A 10885-nucleotide genomic window follows, 5' to 3' on the forward strand; every position below is an offset into this window, starting at 1 on the left:
CAACACCTTACATTTTGCATATATATTTTTGTTCAGTATATATTTTCATTCACATAAGAGTGCACAAACACACCCACACACCCAAACACACACATACGCACACACATACACACACCCACACATACATACATACACACATTAAGCAGCCTTTAACACGTAGCCTACAATTTCTGCGCCCCTGCGGAAATCCAATTAACATAACAAAACAAAAAAAACATCAAAATCCATCTGTTTAAGCTACAGATTTCTCGTGTTTTGATGCATCTCAATCGAACACATCCACCGATATGACCCTTCCACATCTGCGGTGATAAGGGGAATAGATAGACCACGAGATATCCTGAAAATCGCTCTTCTCACAAAAACGTCTGTAGCGTCTGAACGGCCTACACACCTACACACTACCTACACACTACCCATCCGTGTACAACTCTCATGAACACGACGGTGTTCTCCGTTTTGCTCTAGGACATCCACAGGCCTCACAGGACTCGTCTGAAGGACCCAGGTACCAGTTTTAAAAAATGAATGAAAGTATATAGTGCATTCGTAAATGATTCAGACCCCTTGACTTTTTACACATTTTGCTATGTTACAGTCTTACTGTAAAATGGATTCACTACACTTATTTCAATGCAAAAAACTTAAATATCACATTTACATAAGTATAAACCCTTTACTCAGTACTTTGTTGAAGCACCTAGGCAGCGATTACAGCCTTGAGTCTTCTTGGGTATGACGCTACAAGCTTGGCACACCTGTATTTGGGGAGTTTCTCCCATTCTCCTCTCAAGCTCTGTCAGGTTGAATGGGGTGCGTCGCTGTACAGCTTTTTCAGATGGGGTTCCAGTCCAGGCTCTGGCTGGGCCACTCAAGGACATTTAGAGACTTGTCCCAAAGCCACTCCTACGTTGTCTTGGCTGTGTGCTTGGGGCAGTTTTTTTTTCATCAAGGATCTCTCTGTACTTTGCTCTGTTCATCTTTCCCTCGATCCTGACTAGTCTCCTAGTCCTTGCTGCTGAAAAACATCCCCACAGCATGATGCTGCCACCACCATGCTTCACCGTAGGGATGGTGCCAGGTTTCCTACAGACGTGACGCTTAGCATTCATGCCAAAGAGTTCAATCATAATTTCATCACAACAGATAATCTTGTTTCTCATGGTCTGAGAGTCCTTTCGGTGCCTTTTGGCAAACTCCAATCGGGCTGTCATGTGCCTTTTACTAAGGAGTGGCTTCCGTTTGGCCATCGCAAAGGCCCGAATGGTGGAGTGCTGCAGAGATGGTTGTCCTTCTGGAAGGTTCTCCCATCTCCACAGAGGAACTCTGTATCTCTGTCAGAGTGACCATCGGGTTCTTGGTCACCTCCCTGACCAAGGCCCTTCTCCCCCGATTGCTCAGTTTGGCCAGGCGGCCAGCTCTAGGAAGAGTCTTGGTGGTTCCTAACTTCTTTCATTTAAGAATGACGGAGGCCACTGTTCTTGGGGACCTTCAATGCTGCAGACATTTGTTGATACCCTTCCCCAGATCTGTGCCTCGACACAATCCTGTCTCAGAGCTCAATGGACAATTCCTTCGACCTCATGGCTTGGTTTTTGCTCTCACATTCACTGTCAACTGTGGGACCTTATATAGACAGGTGTGTTCCTTTCCAAATCATGTTCAATCAATTGAATTTACCACAGGTGGACTCCAATCAAGTTGTAGAAGCATCTGAAGGATGATCAATGGAAACAGGATGCACCTGAGTCTCAAGTCTCGAGTCTCATAGAAAAGGGTCTGAACATTTATGTAAATAAGGCATTTCTGTTATTTATTGGTAATACATTTGCAAAAATGTCTAAAAACTTTTTTCCGCTTTGTCATTATGGGATACTCTGTGTAGGTTGATGAGTAACATGTTTAATTTAATCCATTTTAGAATAAGGCTGTAACGTAACAAAATGTGGAAAAGAGGTCTGAATACTTTCTGAATGAACTGTATGTGACTAACCGGCTCGATTTGGTCTTATGTAGCAACATTTGAAATGGTGTTTTTGATATTAGATAAAAGTAGAGACTCTGAAATAGAAATGGTATATCAAACACTTCAGCTGAGGAACAATGGGAAAGTAATTCTGCTTTGAAAGTTGAAACTTGTAACCCCACTTTTGAGAAAATGACCCTTGAATATTTTTGGTACACCTACTGGAGAGCTCTTCGATGTCTACACCCATTCATCATCGATCACACCCTTCACAGCCCTAGCCCCACCTATCTCTTAAAGGTTTCACATGTGAGGCCATGTGCTAAACAGAGTGAGTACGGTAGTGTACTAAACAACCATTTCAAGACTAAATGCTGGTTTATACTAAAGTTGAAGTTGGAAGTTTACGTACACTTATGTTGGAGTCATTAAAACTAGTTTTTTAACCACTCCACAAATTTCTTCTTCACAAACTATAGTTTTGGCAAGTCGGTTAGGACATGACACAAGTAATTTTTCCAACAATTGTTTACAGACAGATCATTTCACTTATAATTCACTGTATCACAATTCCAGTTGGTCAGAAGTTTACATACACTAAGTTGACTGTGCCTTTAAACAGCTTGGAAAATTCCAGAAAATGATGTCATGGCTTTAGAAGCTTCAGACAGGCTAATTTAGATAATTTGAGTCAATTGGAGGTGTACCTGTGCATGTATTTCAAGGCATACCTTCAAACTCAGTGTCTCTTTCCTTGACATCATGGGAAAATCAAAAGAAAAGACCTCAGAAAAAGTTGTAGACCTCTACAAGTCTGGTTCATCCTTGGGAGCAATTTCCAAATGCCTGAAGGTACCACGTTCATCTGTACAAACAATAGTACGCAAGTATAAACACTATGGTATCACGCAGCCGCAATACCGCTCAGGAAGGAGACGCGTTCTGTCTCCTAGAGATGAACGTACTTTGGTGCGAAAAGAGCAAATCAATCCCAGGACCTTATGAAGATGCCGGAGGAAACAGGTTCAAAAGTATCTATATCCACAGTAAAATGAGTCCTATATCGACATAACCTGAAAGGCCGCTCAGCAAGGAAGAAGCCACTGCTCCAAAACCACCATAAAAATGCCAGACTACAGTTTGCAACTGCACATGGGGACAAAGATCGTACTTTTTGGAGAAATGTCCTCCGGTCTGATGAAGCAAAAAATAACTGTTTGGCCATAATGACCATCGTTATGTTTGGAGGAAAAAGGGGGAGGCTTGTAAGAAGAAGAACACCATCCCAACCGTGAAGCACAGGGGTGGCAGCATCATGTTGTGGGGGTGCTTTGCTGCAGGAGGGACTGGTGCACTTCACAAAATAGATGGCATCATGAGGGAGGAAAATTATGTGGATATATTGAAGCAACATCTCAAGACATCAGTCAGGAAGTTAAAGCTTGGTCGCAAATGGGTCTTCCAAAAGGACAATGACCCCAAGCATACTTCCAAAGTTGTGGCAAAATGGTTTAAGGACAAGAAAGTCAAGGTATTGGAGTAGCCATCACAAAGCTCTGACCTCAATCCCATAGAAAATTGGTGGGCAGAACTGAAAAAGCGTGTGCGAGCAAGGAGGCCTACAAACCTGACTCAGTTACACCAGCTCTGTCAGGAGGAATGGGCCAAAATTCACCCAACTTATTGTGGGAAGCTTGTGGAAGGCTACCCAAAACATTTGACCCAAGTTAAACAATTTAATGGCAATGCTACCAAATACTAATTGAGTGTATGTAAACTTCTGACCCACTGGGAATGTGATGAAAGAAATAAAAGCGGAAATAAATCATTCTCTCTACTTTTATTCTGACATTTCACATTCTGAAAATAAAGTGGTGATCCTAACTGACCTAAGACAGGGGTTTTTACTTGGGTGAAATGTCAGTAATTGTGGAAAACTGAGTTTAAATGTATTTGGATAAGGTGTATGTAAACTTCTGACTTCAACTGTATGTCTATCGACATTTACATTTACATTACATTTACATTTAAGTCATTTAGCAGACGCTCTTATCCAGAGCGACTTACAAGTACATACATTCATACTTTTTTTTTTTTTTGTACATGTACATGTTGTTTTTTTTGACATGTCTGTAGACAGTTGTAGCAGTGACATCATGAACATTATATTGTCTTCTGACATCAAACGTGTCGTTATGAAAAGTATAAACCCAAAAATGACAGGCTGCTTGGGGGTCTAAAATAGCATAACTGGTATATTTTAATAACAATAAATCCATCTGTTTAAAAATATATGTGGTATATGTCAATTTAGCAAACCAGGCAACTAAAATCAACTTTCTAAGCAATGTTTTGGTGCGTTTCTAGCTTGTTAGCTAGCTAATGTTAAGTTAGCTGGCTAGCCAGTTCAACTAATGACCATATCATAAAGCTGACCACGTCATACCTTTAGCTAATTTAAATTCATTTAAAAAAAGTTATATCTATATATTTTTTTAACCCTTTTTCTCCCCAATTGGTAGTTACAGTCTTGTCCCGTCTGCATCTCAGTCAGCTTGCCCACCACAAGGAGTCGCTAGAGCGCGATGGGACAAGGAAATCCCAGCCGGCCAATCCCTCCCCTAACCCAGACGACGCTGGGCCAATTGTGCGCCGCCTCATGGGTCTCCCGGTAACGGCTGGCCGTGATGCCTGAAGAACTGTGATGCAGTGCCTTAGACTTCTGCGCCACTCGGGAGGCCTTCATTTGTATTCATTATGACTGGAAAATAAACCCACAACCTTTCTCCGTCTCCTTAGATATCATACTCTGCTTCCACTGGCTATTCAACTGATTTCACAACTCGGTCCTCCAGAAAGTGGAGAGCATTAGCAACACTTTTGCAGTTCTTCTTGATATCTTCCAAAAAAGCAGCATTAGAAAGGATTACCTACACATACTGAGCAGCTCATGTTATAGACAGAAGCATGCTTCAATCCAAACTAATCTCTTGGCATGTCCAGCCCATCCATTATCTCAACCAATCACGGCTAGCGTGAAGGTTCCTGACTTTTTCCATGGCTAAACTAAATAGGCTTGTAATTTAACAATCGTATTCGTATTTACAGATGGCATACAAGTTTGTTATGAAGGCACATGAAAGTTCACATGTTCCAGAAGGCATTTCTGCCCAAATAAAACACATTTTGATAGAAAATAAATGTTTACGCTGAAATGGCTCTCATGTGAAGTAGTGACGAGTCACATATGGAGATAGTTTAGTGCCTAAAATAAGGGGATAAATACGTTGAAGAAAAAGGAATATAAATAGTTTCTTATATCTTTCAGATAGAGGAGAGACACTTCAGAACAAACTTCCTTTTGATTTCTACTTTTTTATTACCTGAAACCTGTTATTCAATGTGTTTCTATTGGCTAATAGCAGTAATGCCAAATTCAATGTTTCATCCAATCATTTTATAAGACTTGTTTTGATATCTTAAGGGGTCTTAAAACTCTAAATCAATTGCTAAATGATCCTTGGTATGACCATTTTAAAACAATTCCATATGTTAGCTTAGAACCCCCCGCGGCTTAGACAGGGCTTATACTCTAGTCTAGATGGTTAAGCTTGCCTTCCCCTCCTCCATCCTGCCTCCATCTCTCTCATGTCACTGTGACCCACATGGTCAGTAAAGCAGTGCAGATTTCTCTCTTTCTCTCCTTCTCTCTCACGTTCTCTCTGTCTCTCTTTCTCTCTCTCTCTCTCTCTCTGACTCTCTGATGCTCTCTCTGACGTTCTCTCTGATGCTCTCTCTGTCTCTCTCTGTCTCTCAGTCCAAGGGTAAGGCTGTAACATCCCTGGTTCTGTGGGCTGGTTCTTATCATTTCTCACTGCTGATCTAGGTCAACATTAACTGCATATCACCCAGTCGGGTGTTTCTTGGGCTGAGAATAAAAGCCTATTTCTTTCTGTTGGTCACATTCATTCTTACATATACTCTGCAGTATGTTCATCTTGCAAGCACAATCTGCTTTTAAAATACATATTAAATATTGGACTTTATCTCTGGTCCTAATCCTGGTCTTGGTCCTTATCCTGATCGTGGTCCTAATCCTGATCTTGATCCGTATCCTGACCTAAATCCTGGTCTCGGTCCTAATCCTGATCCTGGTCTTAATCCTGATCTTGGTCCTAATCCTGATCTTGGTTCTAATCCTGATCTTGGTTCTAATCCTGCTACAGAACAGACAACACATTTGAAATGTGGCACTTGAACTAACGATATTCTCTTCTCTTCTTTTTCCGCTGCTGTTCCTTTCACCTGACACCACCTTGAAAACATCTAAATAGGTAAGTGATTAAACACATTGTACATATTTTACACTGAATGGCCAAATGAGACGATGTGTAGACCTATGATTCATATTTGTCTATGAAAGTCCAGAAGCTGAAACTATATGCAGTTGTAATCCGTGGAAGCAGGTACAAAGAAATACATGTACGCCTGGGAACACGTCAACCAGGGTTTGGCGATAGTGAGACATTTCCTTTCGCTTGGTTACTTTTTATATTAGGATTCTGACGTTTTCAAGGGGAAAAGACAATGGATTACATATCTTTGTGGCTAGGAAATGGAAAACTGGGGAGAATTGAATCAGGCTTAAAGAAACAACTTTAATTCCAGATCCAACTCCTCTGCTGAGTTTGTGAAAAGGTTCAATTCAGTCTATGTTGTGACAATGATTTAGCTACTGCTTCCAATATATATTTAATTACTTATTGAGTGCGGTGGGAAAAAGTCTTAATTGTGAAATGTGAGGGCCACAGAGAACGCCGTTGAGGAGTACAGATAGGACTAATTATGTATAAAGCAGTGGGATGTTTAGCAACTTGCACATTTTCTTCAGCGACTTCTCCCTATAACACATCAATATATTCTAAGTGTTATCAAGAATGAGAGTGGTCGAGATCATTTTTGGAAATTCAAACTGGCATGCAGAAAAAAAGGACAGCTTTTACCAGGATCTCAATAATGGTGAGGGGTAAGTGGCACAGAAAGGGATGGAGCAGATATTTTGGCTTGTCCAAAATAGTAGTAGCAGTAGCAGTATCAGTCAGGGGTTGGAACCAAACTTATTTTCCAATCGTTTAGTTCCGAACAGAACCACCATTATTTTGTTCCGTTCCATGGTTCCAACCAGCATAATAAAGTTCTGAACCGGTTCAAACCAACAACAAAAAAATACCGCTTTATATTGTTCCCATCTGTTCCTTCTTTAACCTGTGAAATCATCAGTTTTTACATGTAGCTCATTAAATGACTCCAATCGGTGGAGTAATTGTTGTTTCTCTTTAATTTTACAGTACTAGCCTCCTAGCAATTTTATGAAGTTGGCTTTAACTAGAACACATGGCTTATTTGTTAACATATAATTGAGCATAATGATTATGGCTCTAGATTGCAGGTAAAATCTGTTTTAGCTGTTTGAAAAAAAAAAAAAAATCCAACTTCCGATCAGGGGCCCTAGCCCCCTCCAGACCATCCCCCCAGCCATCCTTGTGTACTTTGTGCCCCCTCAGATTTTTGGGGTGCATGACGCCACTGAGGATAATAGTAGTAGGCCTATCATTACTTAACTCAATTACATAATGATATACTAGCTATATACCTACTGAGGAGCGAATAATATGGAGGAACTTTGAACGAGAGTTGGCTCAACGCCGAGGTTAGCTCAACGCCCTGGACAAGAGCTAGCCAACGAGCTTGTGTGCAGCGGTACCAGAATTCAAAACATGTCTTACCTTTTTGTTGTTAATAAATCCAATGTGAAACATGATAACTATAGTGTCCTTAACTAGCCTAGAAAACTAGCTGGCAGGCAGACACTGGACATAGTTTCTGAGTGACTGGGTACCTTGCATAGGCGCTTTGTTGGTGTTTTCGTGGGACTTTAAAAAAATGTATTAACCAGTTCCCATGTTTTTCAAATAATGCTTCTGTTCCGGAAAAACTAAAGATCACTTTTGTTCCTGCTTCTGTTTCCATTCCTCTAAATATTTAGTTAATTTACGGTTTTTGGTTCTGTTCCCTGAACTGGTTTCAGCCTCTCGTTGTAGTAGTAGTTGTTGTTAGGAGAATACACATCAGCGAAATTCCTACTTGTCTTCATACACAGAGCACAGAACAACATCATACTTCTCATTCAAATCTGTACTAGTCTACAACACAATCTACAACACATCACCATTTCTCTCCTCCCTCCGTCTCGTCCTCTGATAAAGGAATTTGATTCCTATGTGTTTGTTAACCAATTTAATTATAACAAAGCAAACACTCTGTCCGTTTCTAAGAATTTGTAAGATTCTTATTTGCATAAAATAGACAAAGACTAGTCACCAAATTAATCAATAGCTTTATTCAAAATACCATGTACATTAGTTTATATATCACACATAGCGTCATAGTGTCCTAAAATGTCCCTCCTCCTCTCCGACAAGACAAAGCTGATTCCAAAGTCCATTCCAACACACTAACGCACATAAATTACACACTATATCTGGATTATCTCCTGAAGTCTCACCACACTTTATTACCACTTAGCTGACAGTTCCAGCCCCCCCCCCCCAGATACGGAAAACCTGGAGGAGCTTTCGCTGTCTTGTCTTATCTCCATAGAGTTATAGCTGGATCGGTTCAAACATAGGTTAACGAGTCTCTTTGCTTTCTTTCGGCACATACAGTGGGGCAAAAAAGTATTTAGTCAGCCACCAATTGTGCAAGTTCTCCCACTTAAAAAGATGAGAGAGGCCTGTAAGTTTCATCATAGGTACACACATTGTAGGATTTTTTATGAATTTATTTGCAAATTATGGTGGAAAATAAGTATTTGGTCAATAACAAAAGTTTATCTCAATACTTTGTTATATACCCTTTGTTGGCAATGACAGAGGTCAAACTTTTTCTGTAAGTCTTCACAAGGTTTTCACACACTGTTGCTGGTATTTTGGCCCATTCCTCCATGCAGATCTCCTCTAGAGCAGTGATGTGTTGGGGCTGTTGCTGGGCAACACGGACTTTCAACTCCCTCCAAAGATTTTCTATGGGGTTGAGATCTGGAGACTGGCTAGGCCACTCCAGGACCTTGAAATGCTTCTTACGAAGCCACTCCTTCGTTGCCCGCGCGGTGTGTTTGGGATCATTGTCATGCTGAAAAATCCAGCCACGTTTCATCTTCAATGCCCTTGCTGATGGTAGGCTTTGTTACTTTGGTCCCAGCTCTCTGCAGGTCATTCACTAGGTCCCCCCGTGTGGTTCTGGGATTTTTGCTCACCGTTCTTGTGATCATTTTGACCCCACGGGGTGAGATCTTGCGTGGAGCCCCAGATCGAGGGAGATTATCAGTGGTCTTGTATGTCTTCCATTTCCTAATAATTGCTCCCACAGTTGATTTCTTCAAACCAAGCTGCTTACCTATTGCAGATTCAGTCTTCCCAGCCTGGTGCAGGTCTACAATTTTGTTTCTGGTGTCCTTTGACAGCTCTTTGGTCTTGGCCATAGTGGAGTTTGGAGTGTGACTGTTTGAGGTTGTGGACAGGTGTCTTTTATACTGATAACAAGTTCAAACAGGTGCCATTAATACAGATAACGAGTGGAGGACAGAGGAGCCTCTTAAAGAAGAAGTTACAGGTCTGTGAGAGCCAGAAATCTTGCTTGTTTGTAGGTGACCAAATACTTATTTTCCACCATAATTTGCAAATAAATTCATTAAAAATCCTACAATGTGATTTTCTGGATTTTCTTTTCTCATTTTGTCTGTCATAGTTGAAGTGTACCTATGATGAAAATTACAGGCCTCTCTCATCTTTTTAAGTGGGAGAACTTGCACAATTGGTGGCTGACTAAATACTTTTTTGTTCCACTATACATACATTCCTTTCTTCCACAATGGTTATCATTTTTAATTACCCCTTGTCCATGCTACATAACCTCTAATCCTAATGGTTAAGTTTCTGGGTTGAATTATTTAATCATTTATCTTAAACCTTGATCAAATATCTTAACATATATATACATACATAACCCCTCTCTCTTTCTCACTCACACAAAGGCAAATTACTCATCTGTGTTTCTTCCTTTCTCCCAATCTCTCTTTCATTCATTATTCCCTTCTCTTTCCCTTCCTCCTTTTATATTCACGAGAAATCATTTTTCTCTCTCTATCTCTCGGCCCTGTTTTACATATCGTTTCTATGCTTACCTGAGGAGAAGTCCTCTATGGTACTCTGTGTCTTAAGGAAAAGAGAGGGGGAATGATATTTATGCAGACCCTTGCAACCAGAGCTCATGTTTTCCAATTAAATGGTCTCATTTAGGCCGTTGTCACGCGACTATTTAGAATACACGAGCCTGATCAAATTCATGAGGTCAGCCACAGTTCCTTCTGTAATTGGAGGCATTTTTCTCTAGATGTGCTCTTAGCTGCCCGAGTCACTGACACCGAGAGGCTGCTGATGTGTGTGGGATACTCTGGCTGCTCAAATCTAAAATGGCCACCATGTTTCCGAATAGAGTCATAGAAGGGATGAAAGAAAGGGCGGGAAAGGGGAGGAAATGCAGAGGATTAAATTGCCAGGATGGTGTGGTTCTGTAGATTATAAAAGAGTAGGAAGCAAACGAGCTTGAGAAAAGAGTGTAAGAGAGACAAAGTAATAGCAGTGTAAAAGAGACAGAGACCAGAACACTTCAGTCCAAATATGTGAGGTAGCCATTACAATTTCAGGTACATGTCACCCCTGAAAGCCTTCTACCATCTACAACAGTCACCCTATAAACCCTTCTCATTTTTCATTTTTCTAGTCATTGTTATTGATGCTGCCTGCAAGCTACCCCCATTCCTTTTTATGGGGAATGGCAATGTAGCATTTTAAAAACCTA

This window comes from Salvelinus namaycush, chromosome 6 (genome assembly GCF_016432855.1).
Source record: "Salvelinus namaycush isolate Seneca chromosome 6, SaNama_1.0, whole genome shotgun sequence".
NCBI classification, from domain to species: Eukaryota; Metazoa; Chordata; class Actinopteri; order Salmoniformes; family Salmonidae; genus Salvelinus; species Salvelinus namaycush.